Here is a 12,068-nt window from a genome sequence, read left to right on the forward strand (position 1 = left end):
GAGCTGCACAAACACCTGCTAGGTAAGGAGATATTCGGTTGGTGACTTATCTAGTGCTTAGTGGAGTCCAAATTTAGTGATTTTGGAAATGATTCGAGGGAATTTGACCTCTACATGAGATTATTAACTACAACGATTATTATATTAATGGAGTGGAATTAAGAATACTAACTGTGGGAACTTTATGGGAAGTTTACTATCCAATAGCTGAGTGAAATTGATTATGACCAAAGTAGATGAGTCAAGGCTGGAAGCATTTCAAATGTGGAGATACAAATGGGCAGTGAACAATAACGGATTTAGCAAGTGAACAACGAGGAATTCCTAAGAAGTGTATGAGAAATGGTTGTGTTTATAAAGAAATCCAATGAGAACTTGCAGAATATGGCTGACGTGTTTAATCGGCCACATCAGGAGACCTGATGAAGACATCGCAAAAGCAATAGAAAAGCGATTTCACCGGACGATGCCCTTGGATAGAATGTGTAGAACCGTTAGTGAAAGGTGTATAAAGGGACAATAGTGGCACGCAATTACTAGAGTATTTAATGGAAAGCTGACTCAAACTAATCTCTGGTCGGTGATGCTTATAACATTATTGATTTTTATTTCAAAACTCTTATCTCAAATAAAGTAAACTTCTACGGCGGATTCTGTACTAGCAACATAGGGGTTAATAAGTATAAAATCACTTAACCGCCACCTAATCCGCCCAACGAATCAGTAATGGCCAATGTGTGAATACAAGCGCATATCCGCTCGAATAACGTTTTCAGGTGTGCTGCGCTCAAAGTTTGGGTAAAACTCTTGCGGTTATTATGTTTGGCCTTTATTGAAGGCGGGTCATCCATGAGCTTTCATGAACCCCGTATTCGTCCGTGAATAAACAAGAAAAGAATTTACTTTTTGTTGTTTTCTATTCACACAAGGCATGCGTTTATTAGGAACAGGAGGGTTTAAAAATTACCGCGTTTAATTTAAGATATAATCAGCGTAATGAAAGACATATTTTCACTATAGAGCGATGGATGCGATAAAATGTCTCCACGAAGCTTGCTTGTCGTAATTCAGCCGTTTTTGCTAAGATTCAGTGATTTTTTCTGGCAACAAGTGGAATACAAGTCATTTCACCGTTGTATAGTAGATTATAATTCCGTAATTATATAGGCAATATGAGTATTAAAGTCTTTATTGTGGTGTGCAAATAGTTAAAGCCGTCTTTCTTTTTTTATCCTGGAATATTATTTTTCATTTGTTAACACAATAATTCAGGTCGCTGTATCGAAACCGGTCGCAATATATTTTATTTTGTGAAACAGCTAAGTGTTTTCTTAACCTTTGTGCATTATATGAGGTGACCTATTTTTTGCTAACCTTCATTTGAAATAATCACCAGCTACTGTTTCTGTTAATGCTGGAACATTTTTTATACGAATATAGGAGGGAATGTTGACTGTTGCTATTCGTATTGCTGCAGGTTTCATGATTATGAGGAATATCTGAATTATTGTGTTAACAAATGAAAAATAATATTCCCGGATAAAAAAAGAAAGACGGCTTTAACTATTTGCACACCACAATAAAGACTTTAATACTCATATTGCCTATATAATTACGGAATTATAATCTACTATACAACGGTGAAATGACTTGTATTCCACTTGTTGCCAAAAAAAATCACTGAATCTTAGCAAAAACGGCTGAATTACGACAAGCAAGCTTCGTGGAGACATTTTATCGCATCCATCGCTCTATAGTGAAAATATGTCTTTCATTACGCTGATTATATCTTAAATTAAACGCGGTAATTTTTAAACCCTCCTGTTCCTAATAAACGCATGCCTTGTGTGAATAGAAAACAACAAAAAGTAAATTCTTTTCTCGTTTATTCACGGACGAATACGGGGTTCATGAAAGCTCATGGATGACCCGCCTTCAATAAAGGCCAAACATAATAACCGCAAGAGTTTTACCCAAACTTTGAGCGCAGCACACCTGAAAACGTTATTCGAGCGGATATGCGCTTGTAATTAGATTGTCCGCGGTTTCCACGACGATCTAGCCTTGCCCTCCCCATCCCCCTCGATCGGGGACTTAAAACGAGGCCGGCATTGATGCAATTAGGGGCGTAATGTGAGGGTATGCACGTGATGGGGGTAGGTGGGAACGTAATCTCTTGCCCTATAACGTTGTCGGAAGAGGGAAATGTGGATAGCGGTGAGAATCTCAGCCAGCGTTCATTACTGCCGCAAACTTCCCCTTAGTCCAACGCAGTACCGAAAAATTCTTCTCAATTCTAAATATATAAAACTGGGAAAAATCCACCAAATAGGGACTACAGGGGAAAAATCAGGGAAACTGAAATTCAATTATAAAATTTTATTTGATTGTATTTTAGTTATTAATGTATTTGGTAATATAATTAACAATAAGAACCATAAAAATACCTGATGATGCTTGCAAGGCAATTGGAACGCGTGTTATGTGCCGTTAAATGAAATTAGTGAGCAGTGCGATTACTTAGATTACTATTCATAAAAATTTAGCGAGAATGTATCACTTTGATCGTAAAAAAGGAGGGGAAAGGGGTCAAAGCATTTTAGATTCGCCACAACTTGAAGGTACCATATTGAAAAGAAAATCTGGGAAAACCTGAAACTGTCAACCTAAAAACAAGGTTGGGGATAGGAGGGGAAGTAATCTCTTGCCCCATAACAGCGTAGGTAGAGGGAAATGTGGATAGCGGTGAGAATCTTAGCCAGCGTTCATTACTGCCGCAAACTTCCCCTTCGTCCAACGCAATACCGAAAAATTCTTCTCAATTCTAAATATATAAAACCGGGAAAAATCCACCAAATAGGGACTACAGGGGAAAAATCAGGGAAACTGAAATTCAATTATAAAATTTTATTTGATGGTAATTTAGTTATTAATGTATTTGGTAATATAATTAACAATAAGTACCATAAAAATACCTGATGATGCTTGTAAGGCAATTGGAACAAGTGTTATGCGCCGTTAAATAAAATTAGTGAGCAGTTCGATTTCTTAGATTACTATTCCTAAAAAATAGCGAGAATGAATCACTTTCATCGTAAAAAAGGAGGGGAAAGGGGTCAAAGCATTTTAGATTCGCCACAACTTGAAGGTACCATATTGAAAAAAAATCCGGGAAAACCTGAAACTGTCAACCTAAAAAGAAGGTTGGGGATGGGAGGGGAAGTAATCTCTTGCCCCATAACAACGTAGGCAGAGGGAAATGTGGATAGCGGTGAGAATCTTAGCCAGCGTTCATTACTGCCGCAAACTTCCCCTTCGTCCAACGCAATACCGAAAAATTCTTCTCAATTCTAAATATATAAAACCGGGAAAAATCCACCAAATAGGGACTACAGGGGAAAAATCAGGGAAACTGAAATTCAATTATAAAATTTTATTTGATGGTAATTTAGTTATTAATGTATTTGGTAATATAATTAACAATAAGTACCATAAAAATACCTGATGATGCTTGTAAGGCAATTGGAACAAGTGTTATGCGCCGTTAAATAAAATTAGTGAGCAGTTTGATTTCTTAGATTACTATTCCTAAAAAATAGCGAGAATGAATCACTTTGATCGTAAAAAAGGAGGGGAAAGGGGTCCAAGCATTTTAGATTCGCCACAACTTGAAGGTACCATTTTGAAAAAAAATCCGGGAAAACCTGAAACTGTCAACCTAAAAACAAGGTTGGGGATGGGAGGGGAAGTAATCTCTTGCCCCATAACAACGTAGGCAGAGGGAAATGTGGATAGGCCGTTGTGAAAGCGGCGAGAATCTCAGGCAGCATTCATTATGGCCGCGAACTTCCCCTTCGCCCCACGCGGGGTTCCGAAAAATCCTTCTCAGTCCTCCTTTTCTATGGTTCTTAGCAAGGAGGTCTTAAATATACTGGAGGGGGCACCACTGGTTCCGAGCGTTGAGCGCAGTGTGGCAGGAATGGGGGTGCTTGGGTAGGATAAGCCACACCTACTTGGTCCAAAACATTGATAATCCGATAGGAGGCGATGATAACTATTTGGTGAAATATTCGGTCATGATCGTTGCTACGTTAAAATAATCGCAGATAAAAGATCGTTAAAAAGATCACAGCAAGCCTTTTTTCTATCATTATGGGTAAACTTCGTGAAAATATGCCTCGAATATCTTTTCCCAAGGAAAAATTAATTTCAATCACCACGTTTCCGCTGTGCAACTAGCTTAGCCGAAAATAACATTTTACAAGTGTAAAATATCCATTCCCCGGCACTTCTACTGGTAATTAATAAGATGACAGCCGATGGAAATCTTACGATAGCGGACCGGTCGCAATAATAGTGCGAAAGTATGTTCACGACAATATATTATCACCACGATATGACTACAGTTTAATATACACAGTGGTACGACGAACGATAGGAAAACTCCTTCGACAATCAAGAATAATTGTTGCGTTTTCATTTTATAAATCAGAGGCGATATATGTAATAGAATACTTGATTATATACGTATACTGTTTGAGACTTAGTCCGAAAATTGTCACACCAAGATGGCGGAATTTTGACCACGCTTAAAACTCGAATGCAGCCCCTCCAGATGTTTACAACCTCCTTGGTTCCTAGCCACACAAGAAAAACGGGAAATTCCTAGTGCTCAACCTTATGCCCTGAAATGACAAGTCCAGCTCGTCATTTACTTCCTATAGCAAATCGCGAAATGACAAATGTGACCTCATCCTTAGATTTTCATAACTTTAGCACTATTTGGGGAAACAATATATAAATATTTTGAAAGCTCAAAAATATGAAAACATCCGTAATGCATATTTGGAACTCATTTTTCATGAAATGTGATGCATTTGAAGGAATACCATGATTTTATGTTAATAGGTGTAGCTGTGTTCTCGATGTATAATAGTCAGTTTTCATGACACTGTTCCAAGTTAAATAGCAAACGACAAAATATTCCACGAAACGACAAAAAACGACAGTAAATTTCATTGCCTACCATTCCAATTAAAAAGAACTACCGAAAAATAAATAGAGGATTGGATTACGGTTTTCAGAAAATAAATTGAAGCGGAAGGGGCTTATTTCTAAAATGTTTGGTACCGGATGGACCCATTCACCCATCCACACATGATTTTCAAGTATAACTCAACACCCCCCTAGAAAATTTTGATTTTTGAAACTCGTGATAAAAGTTACAATGAGAAATCATGCTTTTCCAATCATGAAAAAGGTAACTTTATTACTTACCCAATATTCCCTGAGAGGTACCTACCGAAACGCCATTCCGGTGCGTTCTGCGAAATTAAGCACTGAAAATACCCATTGAATAGGGACTGCTGGGAAAAAATCGGGGAATCCCGGGAAAACGGCTAAATTCAATCATTAAAGATAAACTAGAAAGGCTAAGTTACTTCAACTAATGAAAAGATGGAAAAGGAATAATAGCGTTTACACTTACAGTTTAGATTGGCTACAAGTTGATGGCAAGTATAGCGTGTTTATAAATAAATATTTCATCCGAACTCGGTTACTTACCTAAATTTCGACGAAAGGAGACGAATGAAAAACGGATTGGAACAAATTACGGAATGAGTGATATGTATTAACATTAACGAATATACAAAAAGCAAAATCCGTCCATTTCAGGAAGTAATGACGAATGAGTGGACCTTTCCTCAAGTTGACCGATAGGCTTTGAATGTGATAACTTTTGAATGTGTTTAAACATACGAGATACTATATGTGCCTGTATCTTCTTAGGCAAAATTCTGTGGTTAATACCGCAACTGATTTTTGGTACAACGGTGCGCGGGCTCTGGGAGAATCTCCCATGTAACGTTCATTATGGCTAGCACAGCCTTACCCATCGCTGCACGTAGGCCCGAAAAACAACACTCTTCCCCCACCGCCTCTCCTCATCTTAGCCTCCTTTTATGCGGGACCGCGGAGCATCGGGAGCCGCTAAGTCAATTTCCGATAGAGAGGTATCCCCGAAGCCAAATGAATTATCCCCGCAGAATAATTCCGCCTCGCCGCGCTAGCGCCGACGGCGGGGCATTGTCAATGAGCCGGCTTCCCCGAGCTCCCAACACATTGAAACGAGACTAAATTCACTCCCCGCCGGGCGGACGATTAGGAATCCACCCGGCAGCATCGGTCTCTCCTACGTCGGCAGCTTCCCCTACCTTGCCTCTATTCCCGTAAGGCTGTGTGTGTATATATGCCCCACGATCTAGGGACCTCGTTACCTCGTGTTACGGGAAAGACCGCGATTTCTCACGATGCTTCATCCGCGAGGATAATGAAGATGGAATGATAAGCAAAAATAAAAAAATGAAACTCCATTCTTCCCCCGAGATTCCTGAACGAACACGAAAACCTATTAGCGAAATAGGGATCGGTTTAGCCCACGTAATGTCGAAAACCATTACGGGATGAAAAATTGAATATTCATGACGCATTCAGATTAATGATTATGGATTACATATGCATTAAAAGTACGCGAAGGATGACTGATAGGGAAGAGAGTTGATTACATTCCACATTAACGTTTAGGCTATGATGAACCCCCACGGATGAGCCGATTCAATCATGGGCCTATGGGTGCATTAGTATTTTATATGAGCGAATTAGCAAAGTTGATGAGTGAATAGGAACCAATTTGCATACGTGTAACGATATAAGTCCATTTAGACTCCATTCACAGCGATGCAGACAATTGCTCAACGCGTATTGACACGAAATGTAAATGATTTTATCAAATTTTCATGCTCCGAAACTGACACCCAGCAAACCAAATTAAATATGATGGGAAAATGTTTCCTAGATTTGTCGCTGGCAAAGTCTGTGTACCTTATCCTCTTAGAGATCAATTAATCAAAAGAAAATAACGAGTTCGTGTGTAGTTCTATGTAGCGATTAATACATGTAAGTTTGAAAATTATTTCTTTTGTCTTTGTCCTTTTTTTCCTTGTTCAACAAAAAAATACTACCTGCATAAATTCTAACTCAACGTAAAAGTAATGCTATGTTTTCCATTAATCCGTTCAAGGCTTTGGCATGGTTAAAAAAGAGGGGAAATGAAATAATTTTTTTGCTAATACATTTCTTTTAAGTTTTCCCAAAAATCCCGAAGTAATCACTTCACGTAGTTACATTTTATATCACACATTGCCAATATGTATGCATGTCTGAAGTTACTGGATTGGCTGAAATAAACTTAATACCAGAAACGATTTAGATTATTTATAATTTTTTAATTTATTATAGAAATTGATCGTTTGCAAAACCATGTAGCGGAAAGCTAGTGCATGTTTGCGGCAAGTTATTCAAAATGAGTTATTTGAGTTAATAAAGGAAGTTTAATGGCGACGGAACAAGTCAAAGAAAATACTTATAGCATGTATTGTGTTCTAAAGGATTCCTTTCAAAGATGATAGTAATTATCGTTTTAAGCAAAATAGAGACAATTCAATGCTTGGATATGATTTTTATCTAGTGCTTTTTTAAGCCATACCAACCGAACTTCGCTCAATTAAAAGAAAAATTACGAAATTGTAATTCAATAGTAGCACAAAAAGTGGTGTGGTGATCCGTTTAAGTTATATTTTATCATCCTGTGCTTCTGTTAACTGCGATGTTTACATCAGTCATTTGCTACGTCGAATTCATTTTCTAGTAATAATCACCATTTTGCCTCACGCTGCTTAGACCTCTATCTACTAGGCATCTATGTAAAGGGTCTGATTTACGCATGCAATTTCGATAAAATAATGCATTCATAGCCTAATTATATCATGTGTAGGTTATAAAACAAGAGTAGAGGAGAATGTGTGGAATTTTTATGAAAATGAAATTATAGTTTTTCGTAGCGAAACCACTTCAGTTGGAGAATCACTGTTCTGACCGTTTCACAGATCTTTGGTTTCAATCATCATTTATATAAGTGATCAGATTTGTGTACCGAGGATGAAGTTTGCATTTAAAAATCATTTGCCTTAATCGGGATTCGAATCCAGATCTATCGATTGCTGGGCAGATATTCTACGAGCTACTCCTCCGAGAAAATCTTTCATATTCAACTGCGAATATCGAACTGGGTGTACCCAACTGAGTAAACCCAATTCGGGGAACCCAGTAGGTCGTACGTTCGCCTCGGGAGAATATGGCATGGTGATGTATTTGGTAGCATACCTTCCTGGCTATCGGTAGATATGGATATATCGAATCCCGGTCAAGAAAAATGATTTTATGCATTGTGAACTTCATCCTTGGTGCATAAAAATCCCGTGCGCGTAGCTGCGTATGAAGTTACATGTTTCATGTAGTGCTTTAGAAATAATCTGATTCAAAATATAATGGGAATTACCAAAACATTGTTGCTTAGTGCATCGGAATGCAATCATATAGGAAACTCTTTCCTAAGTTACGTTCGCGAGGAAAAATGTATTGGCTCGCGATAAGGACGGGTCTCTGGAGTCCCGAGAAGCGCATGGCCGTATCAGACTAGGGTCAGGGGGTGAAAGACATCGGAATGCGCGGCTGATGTTAACGAAGAGGCTTGACAAGAAGAGAATGGGGGCGACTCTGAGCTTGAGCCCCCGCAATTTCTTATCTGAGGGGCCCTTCATGTGCCAAGCGATATTAGAAAAGGGTTGGTTAGGCATATATAAAAGGAAAGCAGTTCATGGATATGGAAGTCAGATATTTTGAATGAAATAGGAGGGTCCGAGTCTCAGCGTTGGAGGAACGGAAAGGCTTTAGTTGCCGACAAGGAAATGTTCCGCAGATAAAACCGGAAAAAATAGCATGAGGGGAATATGACGGGAATTTTGATGTGGCCTCTCATGGGAGCGCAGGGCAGAATGCCTCCATGCCTCTCTCTCTCTCGGCCCATGCTCTGCACTGCGGACGTAATAACTCTTCTTTTGTCTCCGCAAAACGCTATGCATTTGAGAATGGACCGAAGGGGACGGTTGAGGAAAAAATTGAACGTTTTTATGCGCGGAGCATTGTTATTTTTTTTTAAACGAACGAGCGGGGTTTGTTTAAACGGCTAGCGAAAAGGTTCGATTTGAAAGCGCGCGTTGCGAATTCAATTCCCGGCCGGAACTTTTTAAAGAAAATTGATATTTTAAGCTCGTATTTTTGTTCCTGGAACACATGGCATTATTGCAATACAGTATAAGGTGGCCTCAGATGTTTAAGAGAAATCGACAACCCAGGTAACGTTCGATTGACGATTTGTGACATCATGGTAGAAGTGTGGCTATTGTATATGCCTATTATTCAGCTGAATTTATGTATAAAAAGTCGACCTGGGGATTATTTTTTATGTTCGAGCTCATGGATTTTCAACTGAATCGTCTCCATAATCATTTATTGATCGAGGAAACCACTACGGCATCAAATATGAACAATATAAAATATATAAACAGCATCATATGAAATTAATCCAAGGAACCCAAGGAACTGAGCCGTCCGGCACTTGCCTCAACTATCGGTAGATATGGATGTATCGAATCCCGGCAAAGAAAAAGTATTTTTATACGTTGTGAACTTCCTTGGTGTATGTAACACCTGTGCGCATAGCTGCGTATAAAGTTGCTTGTTTCACGTAGTGCTTTGGAAATAATCTGATTAAAAAAATAATGAACATTACCAAAGTGAGCGGTTACTCACGCGCCGCAGGCGGTCATTTGTTGAACCTCCAAACGATTACAGTATTTGGCTAAATCTGTGACGACATCCGAGTCTGAGCCAACCTTTGGAAATAAAGAATATCCCTTATTTTTCAACCGTAATGCTTCATCATTAAGGGTAAAAACTGTAAACTTTGGTGTATTAGAATTTTGGAGAAAAATATTCGGAAATGGTAGGGGTTGCGTGGAAGTGAGTAAAAATAAAATGCTCCGTTCTACTACTACTTTGGCTTGGGATACTACTGAGCGTAAAGTGTCCATGTGTTTACTTCTATTAATGGTTTCATAAACCATCATGCCTTTTTTGAGGTCCATAATGTTGCTCTGCTAGAGAAAACACATTCTAGGACAAAAAATGTGATGAAATGTAAAGAAATTGAAATCAAAGAATTGAAAGCTAACAAAGAAATTGCAAAATATTTTAGTATCTTCAAGTCTTCCTAGGAATTCCTCACTGCTGTTTTATATCCCCATGTTTACTTAAGCTCATTCTCAGTAGGTTTTCGCAGGTTTTTCATGCCCCTTTCTTTTGTGGGCGTTCCTGCAGAGGGTTTTTTTTGCCAATGAGGGCGAAACTTTATACCCTTAGGGTTTTCCAACGTTGTTTCCTACTTCTTCTCACGGCTAATAAATGTAAATTTGTTCTCTTTCCATTTCTTTGATGTTTTTTAAGCATACTTCTATGTCTCTTTTATTAAACTTTGACTACATTCAATTTCAAGAGTAACTTGACTATGTATTCCTCAACAAATATTTAATGCATGACTTGGGGCTAGATAGAATATGAGAATTTATAGTTCCAATCTCGCCCATTAAATACGAGGTGTTATTATTATTGATCTCTGCCATTTTGGTTTTCCTTACTCTGTACAATAGCATTTCGAATATAGCTATTATTATCGCCTTAGAACTTATGAAACCCATTTCCATCAGTTGCCCCCTATAGTTTTCTTAAATTTTTTATATTACTTAAAAATGGGTAAGTAGCCGCCTGAAGAATCGCGGATAAGATGAAAGCTGATGTGGGGTGTTGTATCTTGGTATGGTATGGTATTGGAGGAGGCGGTAAGGAAGGGTGGAGAGATACCCGGCGTCGTCATCAGCCTGCTCTTAAGAAAAGGCGCCGAGGGGACTACGGCTTAATGTCCCATCCGTCGGACGAAGTGTTGCGCTTGAAATTTCCTCCTCACAACATTCAAGCAGGGATCGGGCAGTGCCTGAAAATTCTCTGTCTCCGCCGGGATTTGAAACTGAGCCCTCGGGGTGGGAAGTCAACACTCTAGCCACCACACCAACCCAATCCTCGGAGAGAGAGCCCTCGAACAAGATATATGGAACAGGTAAAGAAGGACGTAAAAGAGAAGAAATACGTTGGTGTGAAAACATTAGCTGATGGCAGAATTGAGTGGAGAGCTACTTCAAACCAATCTTATGGTTGCTGACCAATGACGATGCAGATGATAAGCTAGCTTGCTCTTGAAGAAATAACCTTTTCCCAAAAAAATCATCATCATACACTTTTCATTATTTTATTCTAATTCCAAACTACTGCATTATTCATTTATGGAAGCGAGGTCCTTATCTAATGCCAATCTATCGTAAAGGCCATAAAGTTCTCTGTACTCAACGACATGATCCGTGAATAGGAAGCTACCAACCGATGTGGAAATGCCATTAATGTAAAGAAGGATCAATAGAGACCTATATATAACACTTTCCTGGAGTACACCGTAGGTAACTTGTATAGCATCAGAGGTAACGTGTGTAGCATCCGAAATAACTCCAGAAAAAACGAACCTCTTTTCGCGATCGATTTAGAAATCCCTCATTCAACTTATTTTGTGCTTATCTATGCTTTTGTGCCGCCGGGTGGGAAGCCATGCTGTATCTTCCGCCTGTAGTTGAATTTGCATTGAGAGTTAACTTGCCAGATGTAATGTTTTCATGGATCGTTGTTTACCATGTAACCATGTTTACCACAACCATCCAGATTACGATTCAATTATTTTTTGCGCATTTGTTTATGTTGTTTGGGGTAGTGTGTTGTTTTTGTTAGCAGAAACACACATACTAAAAAGTTGTTGAATTTTTATAACAGTCTACAGGAGATAACCTTTTAATATTTTTTTTATTATTTTACTAATATTTTTAAAATATTGATTTTGTTTTATTATTATTTTTTTCATTGTTATTTTTTAATTATTTTCATTCATTGTTTTATCATTTGTTTTATTTTTAATCTTGCTCAGACCTATATATTCCCGTTTCTTTCTGTAAGGCCGTCATGCCTTGTTGTGGTCGATCAACATGCTCTGTTATAGGATTCACCTCCAAGGA

The sequence above is a fragment of the Ischnura elegans genome, chromosome 10 (genome assembly GCF_921293095.1).
Source record: "Ischnura elegans chromosome 10, ioIscEleg1.1, whole genome shotgun sequence".
In the NCBI taxonomy this organism is placed as follows: Eukaryota; Metazoa; Arthropoda; class Insecta; order Odonata; family Coenagrionidae; genus Ischnura; species Ischnura elegans.